Raw genomic sequence first — 22916 nt, forward strand, 5'->3', positions numbered from 1 at the left:
ATTTAGGCCTAGGTTGAAGTTTCCTAGGAGGATGGATTTGATTGAGGGACTTTTTTAGATTGTCCGATATGGTATGGATGGTGGCATCTTGGAAATCCATGACTAGCCCTAGTGGACGGTAGACAGTGTGGAAGGTGATAGTGCAGTTCGGGGAAGGGTTGACTTTGATGAGAAGGTAGTCACTATTGTTGCCAAGTTCTCCTTCCAACTTTCTGATCTGTATGTTCTCTTTCTCTATGAGAGCCACCCCTCCACCTTTCTGGATAGTGTAAATAGGATGGATCGCTAGGGCAAGGGTTGGGCCAGATGCTTCTTAGAGCCAGGTTTCACTGCTTATTAGGAGATCCAGGTTGCAGCTGGTGATTAGATTGTGAACATCCAGGGCATGGACTGGGAGTGAACTGGCATTGATAAGGGCACATCTGAGGGGAGGGGTATGGGGTTTGCCGAGTTTTGGGTGGGGCGGGGAGTGGACTAGAGTAAAAGTAGGTGGTGTCACAGGTACATGTAGTGTGACATTGTGGGCAGTACTAGGCACATTGGGCATATGCATGGCAGTAGTAACAGTAGGCGTGGTACTGGTACATATAGTGAAACACCATGGGTAGTACTAGGCACATTAGGCTTAGGAATGGCAGTAGTAACAGTAGGTGGTGGCACAGGTACATATAGTGCTACATTGTGGGCAGTACTAGGCACATTAGGCATATGCTTCGTAGTAGTAACAGTAGGTGGTGACACAGGTACATATAATGTAACATCATGGGCAGTAGTAGCAATAGGTGGTAACATAGGTGTATGCAGTGCGGTCTCCTGGGAGATAGCAGGCAAAGCCATGGCAATCACTGCCTTAGGTAGTGGCGCAGGTGCAAAGAATGCAGCCTCATGGGCAGGAGCTGTACCCTCTTGGGCATTACCGAGAGAAATCAATGTCACATCAGTGGGTGGTGGTGGCAGAGATGAGTGAGTTGCATTTGTATCCAACGGTCGTGCATGGCAGGAAACATTGCTAAGTAATAGCGATACTGGTGAGAGTCGTGAAGGCCTTTGCACCGTGGCTTGTGCATTGGTGAAAGGATCGGTGACAGGAGATGACAAAGGGGGGGGCACCTTGAAAAGTGGCGATTACTGGTGAGCATAGCTCGAGCCATGCATTGGGTGGGAGGGTTACAAGTGGGAGCAGACTGCGGCATAGTCTCGTGCATGTGTGTCACGTGGGAGACCGCAAGTGATTTGTTTATCGCATCAGGGCTCAGCTTTAGGTAGAGAGTGTCTAAGGGGCAAGCAAACCAGGACCCAAGCCACGCATTCCTTGCGTGAGGAGGGAGGTGACGGAAGGCATGTGGGGCGTACAAGCCTCATTGCCAGCAGGGTGGACTTTGGCTTGGGTGATTTGGCATTGGAGGCGATATCCAACGCACGAGTGGTCACAGAAATTGCGAATCTTATACCAAGAGGGCGCTTACATTGGTGCAAGGTTGTGTTGGGTGGGCTAGCAGCTGGCAGCCTCTTAGAGCAGCGTAGAGCTGCAGAGAGCAGCTGAGGCCTTTTCTTCTGGACTTCTCCGCACGGCTTCACCTGCCGGCCTCCTCCCTCTCCCCTTAAGGCAGGAGGGGTGGAGCAGGCAGGCTGGAGCAACCAATCCTGGCTCGGACTTGTGGCGGTAAAACTTACGGGTGCAATAATGTTGATGTTGGTTGCTTTAGCAACCACTGTGTCCATCTTTGGGTATTCAGATGCCACGTGGAGTGTGGCAGACAAAGGGGATGAAAGGGAACACTCTGGTGTCCCTCGTTTCTTCGGATCAGCTGTTTCCTTTTCAAACTGATTGGCTTCTCGCAGCGGAGCTCCAGAGAGCAGCTGAGGCCTTTTCCTCCGGACCTCTCTGCATGGCTTTGCCTGCCGGCCTCCTCCCTCTCCCTTTAAGGCAGGAGGGATGGAGCAGGCAGGCTGGAGCAGCCAATTCTGGCTCGGGCCTCCGGCGGTGAAACGTACGGGTGCAACAATGTTGATGCTGGTTGCCTTAGCAACCACAGCAGCCATCTTTGAGTATTCAGATGCCACGTGGAGTGCGGAAGACAAAGGGGATGCGAGGGAACACTCCGGTGTCCCTGGTGTCTTCAGATCTGCTGTTTCCTTCTCAAACTGATCGGCTTCTTGCAGCAGAGCTGCAGAGAGCAGATGAGGCCTTTTCCTCCGTCATTCTCCGCATGGCTTCAATATATGCTCTCATTTTGTTTTTAGTATTTGTAAGGCCTCATCTCAGTGTGATTAGTCCTGAGTGTCATCACCCTGCTCGCCATTGTGTTCTACATGGAGTAGGTATATGTGTGAAATATTTTCAGTTTCAGCTGAAAAAGCAGGGTCGCTCACCAAGATATTTGGGGAAATTTGAGATGTATTTAGTGTAATATAGAGGATTAGAATAAACTAGACATTGAATGGGAATATCAAACTCACTGGGTATGTAAAACTGGAAGCTTAACAGCAATGCCAAAATGAGTTTTAAAGGGAATGTCGAGATGACTTGGAATATCAAACTGGGAGCTCACTTTGAATGTCAATGTCTCCACTTTTAACTGGGTATCAATTAATGGGGAAATTGTGGTGCATGCCAAAGACCTGTACAGGAGGGGATGCATTGCATCCATCCCCTAAGGGGTACACTGCCTGAGAACATTGGGCTTAGTAGTGTCTCCACCTGGAGTGAATGGGTTAGTTTAGAAACCCATTAGCGTGGCATGAGTCATGAAGGAATACAAATAAACATATACTCATGTAACTGTTTAAATCTAAGTGATTGGTCTATTCCTATTCCCAGCCACAGCCTTCATGCACAATCCAGATGGCGGAAGGCAAAGACAATACAATAGCACAATCGCAAATGAAACCAACTGACTGTTTGGTGAGAAACACATCTAACAGTGTGTTTAAGGGACTGCGTCTGGAGAGAAATCACTGACTGCACTGAGCGGTGTGCTCTCAGTGACCACTGTTGAGCTAATTCCTTGTTGTTCATGTGGATGACAGTTCCCTTCTGCAAATAATTGTACTTTTGAAGCTTCCGCTTTCTCAAGAAGCTTTCTCTTTTATGGTAATTGAGAGATGTTTCACAAATTGGATATAGTTTTAGGTCCACAGGGTTTTTCAGCAGTGGCCGTACCACTTCATTTACTTCGGTTTCGACATGACTTTTTTCCAAAGAGCAATTTAATAGGAAAGAAAGGTCTAGAATCACAGAGGTAATTGTTTTATATTTTTGTAGCTTGAAACATGACAAAGTGGCGATCACTTTATTCAATCCTGTTATATTAGGAGCATCTGAAAAAGGTGGCTCAAAGGCAGCCGTGTCTGTTGAAAGTGTCAAGATCTTCTGAGAAAAGAAGGAAGCCAAAGAGGCGCAAAATTCCTGAAAAATTGGAAGATAGATATCCATGGAATAGGGGTTACCAAGGACCTTGAACCGCTTGTATTCTATCAGATCAACATTTGACTTCTGAAGATCAAACCGGAGGTTTCATAGTCCTTCAAAGCAACCTGAAATAGGGTCTCCTCAGTCTCACTGTAGACATCCAATGATTGCGAATGAGTGTGCCTTCGGAAGACAAGGGATCTACCCCTAAAGAGTATATTATCACTTGTAAATATGAAAGAGTAATTTGTCGATAGTTCAAAACATGTCTTAAAGACATCTCAAAGTTTAAGAGTAGGGGAGTTAATCAAAATAGAAACAAGCACTTCGATAATTATACTAACTGGCAAATGGGACACGTTTGTGAGACAGTGGCGCACCAGAACATCAAGGATTTGTGAGTTTAATAAGGTGGTTCTTGCTAAACGCTTCAGCAGCTTTAAAAAATTCAGTAATTCCAATGCATTCAATAAAAGTTTGTACTTGTATTTAAGCGATACCACTGCCTCTAGCAGGATGATCAGTTTGATGCATGTTAAATCCATTGTGTTCTAAATCATCAACGCCTACGTAAAAAAGGTTGGAAAACCTCGTTTTGGTAAGGCAAAGAATATTGATATTGATATTTTATGTGTAAGGCACTCATACACATGTGTTTCAGAGCGCAACGAGGCAAGGGAGGGGAACAACGGAGAACAGAAACAGCGATCTTAGTAGGCCCAGTGACATTGAGAATGTGCAAATACAGGGAAGATGGAAGGGGAGGAGCGCAAGGGCGCGGGGGTACGTCGAAAGTGCTATGCATAGGAATGAAAACAAAAAATGGTAGTGCAGCCAGCAAGTGGCAAGTGCTAGGTTAAGGCACAGATTGGGGAGTCTGATAAGTGTGGGGAAAGGAGGGACTGTAGCTTTACAGATACAGACCAAAGTGCAAGGGTTGCCAGGAGGCAGTGCGGGTGCGTGGCAGGGTGAGAGGTACCTGGGCCCGAAATCAGAGGGCAACCAGGTGCACGATGCCTAAGCAAAACAGATTAACAGGGGAGAGGAGGAGTGAAGGCAGAATCGAAGAGGATGGTCTTGAGGTGCTCCCGGAAACGAAGATGGTTCTCCTCAAGTTTCAGAGTGGCAGGGAGGCTGTTCCAGAGGGAGGCCCCAGCCGAAGACAGAGATCTAACCCAGTTTGTTTCTTTGAGAAACGACTGACCCTGTCATCGCTTCTCAAAGTATCGTGCATGGGTGAAAATAATACATAAAAAATATGGCAAACGTTTGTGACCACTGAGCCAGCATTCAGCATGGTACTTTTTATGTGTTTAAACATTGCATATGGGTCGAATTGCTTTCACCTTTACTAGGGGACCCAAGCAAAAATAATGCTCAGCTCCAAGAGAGATTGGAATTGATCTGTTTAAGAAAATAATCAGTGGAACAAAGAGGGAACATTTGCTCTGGTGAAGGACTGCAAAAGGGGAATTTTGGAACTTGTTTGGGACTGGAGGAATTAAATATTATGCCAAGGTTTCAGGCTCTGTCCTAGACTTGACGCAGATATGCGCTGGTGTGCTTTACCTTTGACTCATCTGATAAACCCTCAATGCATGTGCCGATTTAATGCTGGCGGTGGGAGGATTCCAGACGATGGCTGTAGGTCATGGAAGTAGAAAAATGACTACGACAGTTTAAAAACACTAACTCTAACATTGAATGAAGTAACTCAGTAAGTAAAATTCAAACAATCTATAATGAATTAGCAGAGAAATGTCGTGCATAGATAATAATTAACAAAACAAATGGCCTAACAAGACATATGATGACATGTTATTGCATGTTTTCATTTCATAATATATAATGACATCATATTTCATGACATGGCAACACAATATGATATATAATGACATATCTGGGCAATTAGAGCAATACGGTATTTGATGTGCACTCCACTGCTCTGTTGCTCTCAAAGCATGGCACTCCCACTCCCATGCTCCCACACCATACCACTCACACCATTCCTACCAGCCCTATCGACCAGGAGTACAGTCCCTAGTCAAGCCACATGCCCTAGCAAGTGTAACCAAATAGCTACCCTCTCAAAAATAACTAGCAACAATCACACCAGACCTATGCCCCTCCACACAAGAAACCTACGGCTAGGCTGTCGATCTAATCAACCGACAATCGACACTAAGCAACCCCAATATACACCCCCATCTTACACCACCACTAACCACTGCACCCATTCCAAACACGCCTAGCACCACTGATACCCCTCATGTCACCACTGCCCCATCCCCTCCCAAGATCAACCAGGAAACAAAACTCCAAAGCGCACTCATCAACGTACGATCCCTACCCGCGCATACAACAGAGATCTACAACCTCATTACTGACCTTGACCTAGACATACTAGCCATAACCGAGACCTGGCTACACAAAGCCTCTGGGCCAGCTATCTGCCAAACTCTGCCACCAGGGTACATCATCCTGCGTCAAGACAGAACATCCAGTAAAGGAGTAGGGGTCACCCTAATCATCAAAGAAGCCCTCAACGGCAGACAGTCAAAGACTAATGAAACTGAGAACGTCGACTCTCTATCAGTAAAACTGTCTCCCTCGCCAAACAACACTATAACAATACACATGGTATATCGCCCGCCAGGCCCAACACTTGACTTCCAATCTAATATCACCCACATCCTAGGTGACAACCTGAAATCAAACTCTAAAGTCATCCTTTTAGGTGACTTCAATCTGGGCTTTAAAGACCCAAATGATAAAAAAGCAAAGCCGTCGCCAAAGCTCTATCAGACCTAGGCTTCAATCAACGTGTAATGGGCCCCACCGACACCAAAGGCCGTATCCTTGATTGGATTGCTGATCACAACTGTGTAGCCGACATCAGCTCAAACACCCCCAGACCATGGACCGATCACCACCTACTACACTTCTTCATACCAGTAAAAGCATTTGGGAACCCCCACCCACCCGCACCAGCTACCATGGCAAGATCAAAAAAACTGCTCACCACGGATAGAATTATCCCACTCCTGGAAACCTCAGCACTCCCTCACCCCACCTCCAAAGACCCTACTATATTAGTTGAGATCTATAACAACACTCTAAAAGACATAATAGAAAGGGTAGCACCACTAGAAAAGAAAAAAGCAAAGAAAATACTCCATGTTAACTCTTGGTTCACTCAAGAACTCAAGGATGCACGCACTGCCAAAAGAACAGCACTAACTGCTTGGCAAATAACCCCTCCACCACAAGAGACACCTACCTCACTATCGCTAAACAATACAAGAAGGCCATATCCACAGCCAAAGCAGCTACATACAATACCAGAATTGAGAAAGCCAATTCACAGTCTAGAGAGCTATTCTCTATCTATAAGGAGCTTACCATCCCCACCACCTCTGCTCAGCCCACCAAGAAAAATGCCACATAGTGCAATAACATCCAACACGCCATGCTAAACAAAATTAATACACTCAAAAACAAAATCAAAACCCAATTTGACAAACTTCCCAAACCCAACCCTATACCTAAATCAGCCACAGACAAGCTAGACGGACACAACTGTAGTAAACCCCCCAATTCCTTCACCTTCAGAGAAGTAACCACCCCCGAAGTGCTCCACATCATGAAGCACATCAAACCTTCAATATGTAAAGGTGACATGTGCCCAGCTAACTTAATCAAAGACTGTGCTACAACACTTGCCCCTTTCATCACTTCCTTCATCAACGCATCCTTTGCTGCCAACACCATCCCAACCACCCTCAGAGAAGCTTGGGTACGGCCGCTACTAAAAAAACCCTCCCTCGACCCAGACTCTCCCAACAATTACCGCCCCATCACCACAGTGCCATTTCTACTGAAAATTCTAGATAAAGCTGCATATCTACAGATTGAAGCTTACCTGGAAGCGCACAACATCCTCGGGAAAAAAACAATCAGGTTTCCACCCCCGCCACGGCACAGAATCTGCATTACTTGACCTCAAGAACCAACTACTCAAAAACATGGACAAAGGCAAAACCTCACTCCTCCTACTCCTAGACTTCTCGGTAGCCTTCAACCTGGTTGACCACAAGATCCTATGTAAGCATCTCACTGACACAGCCCACTTCTCTAATGAAGCCACCGCATGGATCACCTCCTATCTGGATGGTCGAGCCATGAGAGTTTTCTCTGACCAAGCATCTCCCCTACCGTCACCCATCGTATGTGGTGTCCCACGAGGCTTGGATGGCAGTAAACGGACTCTGTCTAAATGGGGAAAAAAATGAAATATTACTAGTATAGTAGGCACCAAAGAAGTCCTAAAAAGACTTGACAACACATATAGCTCTTTCATCATCAAGGACACAATCATTACAACTGCAGCCTCTGTGAAAGCTTTAGGGGTGTACTTAGACTCCACACTTTCCATGGACAGATAAGTCAGTGCCATCTCATCAGCAGCAGCTCTCACCTCGAAAATCATAAATACAGTAAAACCATATCTATCACAAAAGAACCGACTCAATATTGCTAGAGCCACAATATGTTCAAAATTAGACTACGGCAACATCCTGCTCCTCGCCACCTCTACACATAACATCAATCACCTGCAAGTAGCACAAAACAATGCCCTCAGAGCTGCTCTCACCATTGCCAAGAGAGAGCACATCACCCAAGCAAGAAGGGATGCACACTGGCTCCCAGTCAAAGAGCGCATAGCATTTAAAGCTCCCACAATCACACATAGATGCATCACCCAAACCACACCAGCATACCTAGTGGAAAGAATACACCAAGCACCAACTAACAGGCCAAAACGCAACAAATATTCACACCAACTCTCAATCCCAGCATTTAACAGAGTGAAAACTGGTGGATCCAGCTTTGAATTTCTAGCCCCCAAAGCTTGGAACTTGCTTCCGCCCAATATGAGAAGCGAACAATCTCTCTCCACTTTCAGGAAATCACTGAAAACAAGGTTGTTCAACTAACTCTCTACTGCCTGCTTGCCTCTCCGCCCAACTGTTCCCTTGTAACCTTCGAACTACGGGCTGCTAACCTGTACTAAGTTGAATATGCTGTTTATCAGCGCCACGTTCCCTTGTAACCATGGAACTATGGGCTGCTAACCTGTACTAAGTTGAATGTTTTGTTAACAGGGCCACGATGCCTCAGGTCCGCTGGGCGCTTTATAAATCCAAATAAATAAATTAAGACCAGCAACAATGGATTAAGTGAACGTTCTGGAAACTGGCCTGGGTATAGTAGTTCTAGTACAACCAGAAATAGCACTGCAGGTATCAGTACTTAAAGGTATCACCAGGAGTACCACTACTCCTAAGACTATTATGCTACTATTATTATCACTCAAATGGGAAGTACCAGTATGACTACAGCTGTTGAAAGTAGTAGTAGAACCCACTGGTGGCATCATTAATAATACTACTACTACTAATACTGGTACAATTATTGGTAATACTACTAGTACTAGTAGTTGTAGTAGTGTTCCTTGTTCTAACACTACAACTACCACAGCTGCTACTACTACTACTCATTTTTATATTTATTACATTTTCAAATGCCTAAAGTGCAACATATCTTGACTTAAAGGCAGAAGGGCATCAAACAGGCAAAAGGAAAAACAGTCTATACAATATGGCATTAACAACCCGTTCCAAAGGCTGGAACTGGTGGCAATGGCCCGGCAGCCTGAGTTAAAAGCCTGAGTGAATAAAGGGCGTTTAACAAAGGCACCGGGACGTTACTACCCATTACAGCCCTTAGAACGGGTTGTTAACGCCATTAGCGCCTGTCCCAGGGGCTAAGACGGGGCTAATGCAAAGTATTTTCTTTCCGTGAACAGGTCGCCTCGCAGCGTCACTTTCACGGAAAGAAAATACTGTTCAAAGATGGCCACCATGGAATGAGAAGGCAGGCGCCGTACAGAGCCCCTCTTTAATTTCCATGGCAGCCAGCTGGAGTAGAGTTGAAGGAGCAGCAGCAGCTGCGGTGGCGGCCAGTGCGCTGCTGCAATGAGTTAAGTGGGGAGGAGGAAGCCAAAAAAACAGGGAACAGAGGGTGGGGGAAGATGGTGGGTGAAGCAGCCGTCAGGAGGCTTGTAACGCAGGCTGAGATTTCCAGTTTCAGCATGTGTTCCTTGCCTCTTGATTATCCGGCCCACCCCACCATGGGTGCTAATATACAGTAAATAATCATAAAATCAGCCAACAAAATAAAAATATAATAAAGAAAAACATAAGAATAATCCAATTTAATCTGGTGTGTTTTCAAAGCCTTCCTGAATTTAAATAAAGAAGCAAGCAGCTCAAAAGAAGGCAGAAAATCTCTGCAAGCCTTGAGGGCAAAGGCTGAGAATGCCTGAGCAGAAAGAAGGCATGGTTAAAGAGAGGAATATCCAAATGTAGGATTATGCACACTACTGGCCTGTATAGACCCACCAGAGATGCATAGCTTTATGGCCATGTGAACTGTAAGCAATGCAGCGGATCAATGATCTGGAGTCAATGTGAAGCCAATGTACGGAATCCATGTGGGCATTACATGCTCCAGCATTCGCACACCAGCGATTAATGGGGGGGTTGGGAGGGAGAGAACGTGAGACATTTTTCAGAGAAACCATGGTGAAGCAAGGTCCATGAAAACAGCATCCAGGGCAGCCGTACGGAAGTCGGAGGGAGGAATAAAAAGCTTTATCCTACAAAGTAAAGATAACTGAAAAAACAGGACCCTGACAGATGAGAAATGTGCAATTTGAAGTTTAGTTTGGAATCAAGAGTAAAACTCATACACGTCAGAGAGGTCACCAAGGAAGGGGAGAGGCCGACAGATGAGAGTGGATATAACCATTCCTAGAAAAGTGAGAAGGGGAAGAAGCAGAAGATACCAAAATAAATTCCATTTTGGTGGAGTTTAGTTTGAGAGACACAGAAGTCCCAGATGACACTGAGACAGTCCCTACTACTAGCATGAGTGCTACTAATATAGCATTACCAACACCCGTAGCAGTAGTATTATCAATAGTAGTACTAGTAGTTCTATGACTTCAACTTCTACCAGTACTCCTAATAGTGTTGAAAGTACTACTACTAACAGTACTGCTAGTGATTCTACCACTGGCCATATCGCTTTTATCATCACTAGTGGTGCTAGTACTGCAACCACTTCTAGTACTGCCACTACCACTACTGGCAACTGGTGGCAGGTTACAGGATATGTAATCTTAAAATAAAATGCAACCTTTTCTTTTGCATTTTTGCTGGTGTAATGGAGCAGTAGGCCACATTGTTTAGCCTTCTCTGATGTCACCTCCTGCAACAGGGATTGAAGGCAGTTCACAAAATGGAGGATAGCGTAAGTTAGAGAAATACTGTGATTTGTTGTTTTCCTGTTTGTGCGGGTGTAGATTATGGAGCAATGCTGCATCATTCTCACCTCCATGCTGTTTATACACACCTACTTTTCCTTCATTTAATGATGGGCTCAATCTTTGTTACTTTCATATAAGTTATGTCCACTATCATTCCAACGATTTTTCATTGTACTAGAAAGAGCCTTTTTGACACACCGTGTGCTATCATGGGGGGCTTCATCACTCTTCTCGTGATCACATATTTATTTGCTCGAATTACTAACTAGTGAGCCCTTGCATTGTACCTGCTTTGTTTCTCACAGTTATTGAAACATTCATAAAGAGAGTTGGTAATTTCTAAAAACTGAAGCTATCCCGTGAGCTGACATGAGATATCCTACACATTAGCATGCTGTGGGTGGCAGCCGGCCAATCAGGAGGCTTGAAATGCGGGCTGATACTCCCGATCTAACCCACGTTGCATGTGGCCTAATCGCCAGCTTCCTAGCCCGCCATCTTCCCCCACTGCTGCAATCATTTTGCCACCCACCACCCAATCTCCACTTACCTGTTTGCTGCGGCATCAGTTGCCGCCACAGCTCCTGCAGTTTCCCTACTTCCTCCGTTTGGCAGCCATTGAAAGAGAAGAGGGGCTCTGTATGGAGCTCACCTTCCTTAACCATTGTGGCCACATTTGCACATTATTTCCATTCATTTTATGTGAAAATACTTTTTTTAAACACCACGAGTTACGGCTTTGGTAACCTGGGGTGCTAATGGCATTATTATCCATTCCATGGGCTATTTATGAATTTATTTATAGCGTACCGAAAGCCCGTGGGCATCAGGGCACAAAAGGAGCACGTAAACACGATGAGACAAAGCCACCTCTTGTTAAACCCATCCAAAACAGAAATCATGGTTTGCGGCAACTCTGATCTTCTACCGCACCCACTTCCCTGGCCACCCGCCATGGACAACTCACCGACACTCTCCAACACAGTGAAAAATCTTGGGTGCACCCTTGACTCCGACCTAACACTCTCGCGCCAAGTCAACAATGTCTCAAAGTCCTGCCACTACCACCTCAAAAACCTAAGGCGCGTCTTTCCATATCTCTCATTTCCCAACTGAGTTTCCGCGGTCCAATCAATCGTCATATCAAGACTGGACTACGGAAACCCCCTATACCTCGGAATTCATGCCTACCAACTGAATAAACTCCAAAGAGCACAAAACGAGGCGGCCAAAGTCCTACTCGCGCTCGGTCAAAGAGACCACGTATCCCCAGCCCTCAAGACACTGCACTGGCTTCCAGTAGCCCGTAGCGTGGCCTTCAAAACCTTATGCCTCACCCATCGAGCACTACATAAAACTGGACCGCAATATCTTCAAGAAAAGTTAATACCTTATCACCCCACTCGCACCCTTAGATCAAGCTCAGCCGGCCTCCTAGTAATTCCCAAGACAAACTCAGTCAGGTTAGGCGGAGCATCATTCTCAGCCTTGGCCCCAACCCTATGGAACTCGCTCCCTCCCCACATCCGCCTAACTAAGGACTTAACGGCATTCCGCAAACTACTAAAAACCTGGCTCTTTCCCTAAAACCAACCGGTTCCAAACCAGCAACACCAATCATCACAATAACACCGACCCAGCAAACCACAAAATAAATAAATAAATAAATAAATAAAATACAGCTAAAGTAACCAGACTGTAACCTACAATGACAAACAGAACTAAAACGAGTAATGGAGATCTAAAACAGTGAAGTGGACAATAGGAATAAATCACTGGGAATGTAGAAAGTGCAGAGAGCGGATGAACGTTGAGACCGGACGAGCGTGGAGAACAGAAGAGTGTGGAGGGCGTGATTGGACGAGTGGGGAGTACGAATGACTGTGATGAGTATAGATGAGTGTGGAGGATGAATGCTGTTGGCGGATGAGTGTGGGGGGCAGCCGAGTGTGTAGATCGGTTGAGTGTAAAGAGCGGACGAAGATGAAGAGCAAATGAATGTGGAAGACGGATGAATGTGGAGAGCTCATGAATGTACAGAGCGGTTGAGTGTAGAGAGCGGAGGAGCGTGGAGAGCGGATGAGCGTGGAGAGCGGATGAGCGTGGAGAGCGGATGAGCGTGGAGACCCGATAAGTGTGGAGAGCGGCTGACTGTGGAGAGCGGATGAGTGTGGAGGACGTGAGCAGATGAGTGGGGAGAGCGAATGAGTAAGGATGAGTGTGGATAAGTATAGATGAGTTGTAGATGAGTGTAGGAGGATGAATACTATTGCCGGATGAGTGTGGAGAGCGGATGAATTTGAAGAGCAAATTAATGTGGAGGATGGAAGAGTGTGGAGAGCCGCCGAGTGTAGAGAGCAGACGAGTGTGGAGAGCGGCTATGTGCAGAGAGCGGAGGCACGTGGAGAACGGAAGAGCGTGCAGAGCGGAGGAACGTGCAGAGTGAAGGAGCGTAGATAGCGGAGGCGCGTGGAGAGCAGAGAAGCATGAGAGCGACTGAAATGGGGGAACGACTGAGCGGGGGGAGCGACTGAGTGGGGAGAACGACTGAGTGGGGAGAGCGACTGAGTGGGGAGAGCGGATGAGTGTGCAGAGCGGTGGGGGGAGCGACTAAGTGGGGGAGCAACTGAGTGGGGGGAACGGATGAGTGTGGAGAGCGGATGAGTGTAGAAAGCGGATGAGTGCAGAAAGCGGAAGAATGTAGATGCGGATGAGTATGGAGAGCGGATTAATGTCGAGGGCGGATGAGTGTCGAGAGCGGTTGAGTGTCGAAAGCTGATGAGTGTCGAGAGCGGATGAGTGTCAAGAGCGGATGAGTGTCGAGAGCAGATGAGTGTCGAGAGCGGGTGAGTGTCGAGAGCGGATGAATGTCGAGAACAGATGAATGAGGAGGGCGGATGTGTGCGGAGGATGAGAGAACTGAATAGGAGACTGAATGAATATAGATGAGTGTAGATGAGCGTGGAGGATGAGCGCTGCCGGCAGACGAGTGTGGAGCGCGGATGAGTGTGGAGGTTAGCTGAGAGTAAAGAGCGGACGAATACAAAGAGCAAATGAATGTGGAAGACAGATGAATGTGGAGAGCACATGAGTGTAGAGAGAGGTTGAGTGTAGAGAGAGGTTGAGTGCAGAGAGGGGAGGAGCGTGGAGAGCTGAAGAGTGTCCAGAAAAGAGGACCGTGCAGAGCGGAGGAGCGTGGAGAGCGAATGAGCGTGGAGAGCGAAGGAGCGTGGAGAGCGAATGAGCGTGGAGAGCGAAGGAGCGTGGAGAGCGAAAGAGCGTAGAGAGCGAAGGAGCGTGGAGAGCGAATGAGCATGGGAGCGGCCGAGTGTGGAGAGCGGCCGAGTGTGGAAAGCGGCTGAGTGTGGAAAGCGGCTGAGAGTGGAGAGCGGCTGAGAGTGGAGAGCGGCTGAGTGTGCGGAGAGCGGCTGAATGTGCGGAGAGCGGATTAGTGCGGTGAGTGGCCGGGTGTGCGGAGAGCGGCCGAGTGTACGGAGAGCGGCTGAGCGTGCGGAGAACGAACGAGGATGTGGAGAGCGAACGAGGGTGTGGAGAGCGAACGAGGGTGTGGAGAGCGAACAAGGGTGTGGAGAGCGAACGAGTGTGCGGAGAGCGAACGATGGTGCAGAGAACGAAAGAGGCTACGGAGAGCGGACGAGTGTGTGGAGAGCGAACAAGTGTGTGGAGAGCGAATGAACGTGTAGAGAGCGAACGAACATGTGGAGAGCGAACGAACGTGTGGAGAGTGAACGAATGTGTGGAGAGCGAACGAATGTATGGAACGAACGAACGAACGTTGTGGAGCGGACGAACGCATGGAACAAATGAGTGTATGGGTGAATAGTGCATAGAGCGGATGTGAACCAAAACACATAGAACGGACCTGACCGCTCAGAATTGCGCGACGTGCATATTTTGTTTTGGAATGCAAGGAATCTTTGAAAGAGCATACTGCATATCACACCCCACGCTTACTCTCTCCTTACACCACCATTCAACTAGAACACAGAGATACTATGACACCATTCGGTATAACTGTTCTCATATCAACATCTGCCGCTCACCCCCCATCACTCTAAGTAAACATGGCTGGTCTCACACCCCCAGCCAGGCGTATCTCCTCAGGCCTAACGCCGCCACAATCGGTCTGGATAATTCCAGCCAGACCGAACACATATCCCTGATCTCTCAACCACCACACCTACCGCTAAGAAGCAGCTACCACATGAATTCCGCACCAGCTGCACACATACCGGTGCGCACACGCACCTTTGGACTCTCTCTAATCTTTCCACTGACCCGAACTTCGGTTCCCAAGGGCGTTCTACCTACCAGCGCCTTCAGACCATACCAATGGTATATAAGGCGCTATACAAATGCAAAATAACAATAACAATAACATCAAGGAGACGAGACAAAAGTAGGTAAAGTGCAGAGGGGGTGGGGGCGAATTATCTGAATAACAGGGTTTTTAAGGATTTCCTAAAAGTTATTTGTTCCAGTTCCCCTGACACAATGGTTGGGAGAGATTGCCAAGGTTTTGCCGCTTGGACCGGGATAGACCTTCCCAGGCCATTTGCGTGCTTGATTTCTGGGGTAACGTCCCAGTGCCCTTGATAAACGCCCTTGTTTAACTCAGGCTTTTAGCAAGGGTTGCCAGGCCATTACCCCCAAGATAGCCCATGGAACGAGGTTTATAACGCCATATTATTGGCATCAGTGCTATTACAGAAATAGAATTATTTTTATATATTATGCGGGAGTTTCACAAAATCATCAATGTTTCCTCCCCCATTCTTTCAGAGCGAATCAGAGACTTTCATACGCAGCTAATATCCACTGTGGGCACTCCCTTTATTTGCCTTCCAGAAACACCTGTAAGACCTCTCTGGGACTCTCCTCACCTTCAGGCTAGCAGGCATGAGCTCCCCGATGGTCTTTCTGTTTCCTGGGTGAACCAGTAATGACCCCTCTCAGGCACACCTAATACACTCTCTTTACCACCTCTGTGCATCAATAATACCCCGGATAAACCCTTAACCCACAGTGGTAGCAGGACTTTAATTTCCTCCAATACACAGTGAGTAGTCCCTGAGAAGAGGGTCCGGGGATTGTGTGCCTCTGTAAGCCTGTCCCGAAATGACATTTCTCCTATACTACATGCCGTTGTGAAACCCTGTGAGCCAAGCTCAGAGGTGACTGTTAAATAGCCTTCTGAGCCGGCCTGAGAAGCCATACCTGATATGTGTATAATTTAAACTCCTGTGAGCCACGCCTTGGGCAGACTAGCCTTTTATATGCAAATAATGCTCCCTTTAAACTGAGCCCCAGACTGTCATGTCTCATATTTGCACAGTTATTGCCTCCTGCGAAGCTGCACCTCAGGTCGGCATAATGCCTTTGTGCACAGCCAATGCCTACTGTGAGTGGGTTCCAGGTCTGGCATATTTCATATGTGCAGTTCATGTCTCCTTTTAGCCAAGCAGCTGGCTGGTATCTCCGAAATTAGGGCAGTTAAAGCCCTACTGGACTGCATGGCACTTTTCATGTTCAGGTAAGGCCCCCTTCGAGTCCCGCTGACATGTCTCCTATGTTCTGTTAACATCCCCTCTGTGATCCTGTCACCTTCTTTGCTTCTACTTTCTCTCCTCCTCTCCCCTGCTGAACTCCTGGCTGAAACTGCACTGGTCACCCGGCTACCCTCTGATCTCGGGCCCAGGTACCTCCCCCGCCAGTTGCACCACTGCACTGCCTACCTGGCATCCCCGGCACTTGGGGACTGTTTTCTGTATCCCTACAATCCCTTACCAGCACTTGGCACCTGATGTCTGCACTTACCCTTGCCCTTGCCAACAGCTGGCCGCACCTTTACTTATTGCTTTATTTATTATATGCTATTTATTTTACTGTCTTCCCCATGTACTGCACTGTCCCCTCCCCCGCACCTTCCCTTCCCCCTTCCCGTGCACTTACGCGATCTCAATGTCACCTGGCCTAGTAAGATCGTTGTCTCTGTCTTCCCCCTCACTGCCTCATTACGTCTTGAAACACTTGTGTATAGGCGCGTTATAAATGCCATATCATATCCTATGCCCTATGTGCACAAGCTTGACAGTAAATGCCTCCTTTAGCCCTTGTACCAGCATCCCTCCTATGTGCACAGATAATGCACACTTTGACCATAACCCCCTACTGAGACACATTATACAGTAGTGCAGTTGATGCTATGCGTGTTTTGGGCCCCTGGCTCTTAATGCCTGCCATAGTTTGGCCTCTCCATGTTCATTGTGGCTCATGGTGACACACAAACCCCTTTTAAGACCCCCTGCATCCTTCCTGTGCCCCTTTACATGTTTGGAACTCTGTGCCTGTACTTGTCCTCCTGGGATTCAGATTGCTGCTAGTGGGGATCTACAGTAAAGATGCTACATATTAAGCAGTGACTGCAGGTAGGGGAGCTTCCTGTGCCGAGTCCGCAGATGCTACTGCCTGCACTGTAATGGATCGAATTATTGAAGTTTCCAGTGGTCCACAGTGGTATCAAGATCCTGACCGATTGGTCTCTGAATAGGGCAACGTTTCTACAGCAAGGACCAGACTGTGGTGCTCACAGGCACCGAGTCCAGCATTGCAGAAAGGTATATTCTGAATCACAGGTACCTGGTGTCAAGCAGTGAATAGTGTAGTAGGACTCTGCAAAGGTTGTCTGAAAATGCAGTAGCAGAGGGTGAGTGTAGCTGAAGTATGTGGAAGTTCAAGGCTTGAGCTGACGGAATATGCAATTCATGCTATTTCCTTTTTCTTTCTTTCCAATTATCGAATGCGTGGGCGGACCCACGCAGGCGCTTCCCCATCCAAAAAGATGATGTCCACCTACCCCACCAATCTTACACACAGCCCTCACATTCTCATAACTCTTCCCACCGCCCCGTTTGCCCTACAAAATCTAGCAGCACACTGCTCCTCTCCCTACCTCTCACCCCGACTCCTCCCAGTAAAGCCTTCCCACTCAGTTCAGCCACTCGCAGCGCAGACAACCGAACCCTCATCAACTCTCTCTCCTCAACATGACGCTCACACGCAAGCAAAAAATGACCCACAGTCTCAGGCACCCCACACACTGCACAGTCCCTCGACTCACGCTTCCCCATTGGAAACAGACTGTCATTCAGCCCCACATGCCCTACCCTCAACCGGTTCAGCATCACCTCCTCCCTCCTCCTCCATTCCAGTTTCCCTGCATCCACCTTCACAGACACTTTCTCACGAACACCAAACATCCACCTGCCCTTCACCCCACTCTCCCACCTCTGTTGCCACTCATCCATAACCCTCTTCACCACCACAGCCTTCACCTCAACCACACTCAAAGATATCCTCACATCAACCGCTCCTCTCCTCATACCCGCACCCGCCGCCAAATCCACCAACTCATTACCCAAAATGCCACTGTGACTGGGGACCCACGCCAACTCCAGATCCATCCCCCCTCGCACACATGCTATTTATAAAACAGAAGATGCGCTTATGCTTTCAGCGGCCACACTCAATGAAGCCACTTCTATGAAACAGCAGCCATCTTATAATTGTGCCCATCCCAAAAGGGAATATCAGAAGGTACGCAGGTAAACCAATAAAAAACTTGTTTCTGGATCTTATAGTTCACGTTTTATATTACTTGAAAGATAATGTATGGGATATCATAAATTGTGGGATTTTGCAAGTGCAGGTAGGGCCCTACCAGTCCATGGGCATGTTTGTTTTTGATGGAGGTGGGAGTGGACAGGAGGATGGCATGGAGGCAATTGGGCAAAACGACAAGCAAAATGTAATGGGACAATGTGTGGCACTCTGCATCACAGATCAGCTAATATGAACACGGGCCTTTTAAAATGTGTAAAGAGATAACGAGAACGCACACGTAAGGTGGTGATAAGTCGAGTAGGTGATTTAGTTATGTTAATAAGATTCACAGGTGCAGGGGAGAAAATGCGACTCTGGCAGCAGACGTTGCCAATGTACAATCAGAGGAAAGAAAGTGTCCTAAACTGGTGGACACTCGCATCCCCTGCACACATTATATACTGACCAAAGGGTCAGTCAGATCTTGTTAATAATTCAAAAATTCACTTTTGATAGTTTTCAAGATGTATTACATTCCAAAAGTACGTACTTGTAGACATTGTCAATATAATATAATATCACAACAATGTATTAACCGTGGACAATCTGCTAATAATGGCAAGAAAACCAAAAATATAAAAACTGGGAGGAAGTGAAAGTCCAATGGATCAAGGGCCTTCATGAAGAACATAAGAACCCCGCCACTGTCTGACTCGGGCAATATATTGAAATGCCCAAGGAGGGAACTGGTAGTGCCCCAGGAGGAAGCAACAAAGAAGATTGTGGCCCCAATAAATAGGAGAACCTGGGCGTGGGAGAGATAACGATGACATAGAATCCATCTCGGAAGCATGCTTAAGTGACTTGATCAAAACAATGGCAAGGGAAGAGGAGGATGAGGAATGACACAATCTAAGTGGCCCTGAATGGGTGGAAATTGAGCACCAGGTAAATCGAGTAACGACGGGCCCTGCCTCCCAACTGCCAAGCTCTCTCTCCTCCCAGGGAAAATCAATGGATAAAGAAAAAACTCATGCCCCCTTTAGAACACTAGAAGAAACAAGAGTCAGTCTGAGCGAGGCTTGACAGGGGTAGTACCGACCAAGAGAGGCCGACAAAACAAAACCAGTGAAAATCACTCAGAGTTATCAAACTGTTCCTAAGGTGACATACAAGAAAGAAGAAGAGAGCCCCCAATGCAGGAACACGGACATTAGAGTCTGCCTAGAAAGACTGCTTCCTGGAACCGACAGTTTAATTTTGAACTGTCGGAATGTGAAGAGGCTTTTACAGCACATCCCGAAGATGAGATATATAACAACAGAGGACATCCGGGTAGTCCAGTTCATGAATGAAAGCCGAAATGGATTGGGTCATCCTCCACCTAGACTCACTATTGATAAAAAAATATCTACTGGAATTTAGTGATCAGATCCTACCCTTAGGATATGAGTTAAGTGACTATTCAGAGACTGTTGGAAAGTGGAGGGGGAAAGTGGCATTGGGGGAAAAAGCAGAAACCGGGAAAGCAGAAACTTAACAAAAAAGGAATGTGATATTAGAGAATGCATCCCCCATCGGTAGCGATTAGGAGGGAAGACCCTCCTCCCATTGAAATTTACTACTGACAGTTCAACTCACAATAAGAGGAGCTCAACAAATCATCAGTAACACTGACAGCCGGATGGGAAGTAGCAGAGTTGGGGCATGGCTGGCAGAAACGCTGGGGGAGCCCTGTCAACAGTTGAGCCACTGAAAGCGTGAGGATGAAGTTTTGCATGTAGGCTCCTGGAACACAAGAGGTTTCATGACCCTTTTCTCAAATGGATCCCTGAGCTTAAACCAGTTTGATATTTTATGCCTGCAAGAGACTTGGCTGAGGTCCAAAATGTATGCGAAGGATATGAGATTTATCTGAACCCGGCATGCAAAGGATTGGTGGGAAGACCGTAAAACAGGGCTATTAACCCCGATTAAAGTTGACAAAGGTCTGATGGTAGAAAGTATATCCAACCCAAACCCCTTCGTCCAGATGCTGAAGTTGAGCCGGCAGAATCTCAATCAGAAAATGACAATCCTTCCCATGAACCTATATTGCAGCGTGAACATGTGCCCAGAAGAGACTTTCATTAAGGCAATAATTATGCTTTTGGATGAGGCCCTGATAGTGATGGAAAATCCCCACATTATCATATGTGGAGACTTGAATATATGCCTATTAAATAGGAAGGGATGGCCACTCAGTGATGCATTGTTGGGGAAACAAGCTCTAAGATGGTCGACCAAGACAAGAGCCTGTGATCTGGTATTGATGAATGGACAAACAAAAGGGCAAAATCTGGGATCATGCACATGTGGAAGGGAGGCCTATTGGGCTTTTTTGGACTACTGTTTTGTCTCAGAAAACATTGCTGTGGCAGTGGAGAAGTTTGAGGTATTAGAAATGAGTTCAAGTAACCACGGTTTGTTAGCAATCAGCTGGACTGTAAGATGTCATGAAAGGGAAACAACGGTCATGAACCCAGTTGAACTAACATGGGGGAAAATACGCTCAGAATTAAACAAGATGATGTCCCTAAAATTACAACCCAATATGAGCACTTCATAGTTGAGAATCCAAGCAAGACTGAATATGCTTGGACCCTCAAAGCATTTATGGAAGAGAGGGATCAGAGTGGTGAGGTAAACCTGGCACCTATGCATGTCTATAACCATAAGGCTGACATTAAAAGGGGGCCAGCGCGCATGGAGAGAAGACGGTAACCTGAGGAGCTCCTGTCCATGATCCTACAGTGGACGATATTATGACGTTAAAATTGAACGTGCGCCAATAAAATGTATATACAGGCATAGAAGAACCCCTTTACTAAACTCGACCACAGCGCTGAAAGAAATCGGCACTGGCAACCGAGAAAACGGAGTGTTAGAAAAAGCACCCCTATGGCACCCAAGATGGCGGCTTTCATCAGGGGAAAGAGTGGAGCGTCACAACAGTGAGCCCGACCAAAGTGCCGGCTGGACTGCTGGAGGAGACTGCTGAGTGAAACCCCCTCAGCAGCAGACGTGGTGGTCACCATTTAACGCCACTGCAATTAAAGGCGGCACCCCCAGACGAACGCATAGCGCTGTGCTCTGCTTGTGGGAGGCGGGACGTGAAGACCAGAGAAAGCCCCGATATACGGGCACACTGAGCGACACCAAAGGGGCGAGAGCCCAATAGCGGACCTGCACAAGGAGGCACCGGACAGCAGGTGAGAACGGCGACGTAGCGTGACACCTACCGCTGACCCCCGCAGAGCAGCAAGAAGAAAGTGCCGGCGCCAGAGATAACGCTGCCTGGATCTGGAGAAGTGGGGCTGTGACACCCGAACCAGCGGACATAGAAACTGTGAGCGGATCGCTACGGATTTATGGCTAGAGCACCTTCACGAGCCAGGAACGGAAAGGCAGCATCCATTGAGTGGCTGAAGGAAAGGAGGTGAGCCGAGACAGGGGAAACGGCCATACACCCAGGTGAGCAGGATCACATGCAGCACGCCCCAATTAGCCGCAGGCTAATAGTAAAGACATCACTCCACGGCGCATACGCAGCGAAAGAGAAGCATTGAACACAGAGTCATAAACGAGGCTCGGCTGTTACCTTAGTATACCAACGTCACAGGGGACACAAAACCTGGTAGGCAGCACCGGAATAGCCACGCAGAGTCCTAGACGGAGGGCCCAATCTGGACCGCTACCACGCACCACTGTGAAGCCACCAGCAACCTGCAGAGCAGGAGGCAACCGTTCCTCACTGTGCCAGCTAGCACTCTACGGCCTCCCTTGGCACTGGGCATTAAGGATCGCTCCAGCATCCCATAGCAGGGGAAGAAATGCCCTGATTGTGGTGGGACCATTAACAGTTGAAGGAAAAGGGCCCTACTAGGAGAATGCTGGGCAGGCATAAGCACATCTAGATAAGAAATCATCAACCCAATTATCCTAAATAAAGGGGGGGAATGCTGGAATACATCTGAGAAAACCTGGAATTTGAGGTGAGACGAAAGACCCGAGAACGGCAGGCCCAAATCTGAGCAGAAATTTACCCAACCTTGGCATACCACCCAGGCAAGAGCTACCCACTGCAGACCATAAAACCACCAAGCTGGATATAGGGCGAGAGCACGCGACTAACTACAAAAGACTAGAATCCCTGAGGAAGGAGATGTCACCTCCCAAAAATAAATCAAAAACAGCAACAATGGACTCTTTCACAACGGTCAAGCCAAAGCAACAACCGCTACAAGACGTCACAGTAGAACCGCCAGTCCCGGAGGTGGATCCTAAAGACACTCAGGTCCTACAGGCCATCGTGGCGCTCCGCACATTAATCGATTACAAGATAGGAGAAGTAAAGTCAGATATACAGCTAATGCGGCAGGACGCCCGCAACTTGACGGAAAGAGTGACCACAACGGAGGCCACCCTACAAGACACCGTCGAGACCAC

This window comes from Ambystoma mexicanum, chromosome 7p (genome assembly GCF_040938575.1).
Source record: "Ambystoma mexicanum isolate Mex_15411 chromosome 7p, UKY_AmexF1_1, whole genome shotgun sequence".
NCBI classification, from domain to species: domain Eukaryota; kingdom Metazoa; phylum Chordata; class Amphibia; order Caudata; family Ambystomatidae; genus Ambystoma; species Ambystoma mexicanum.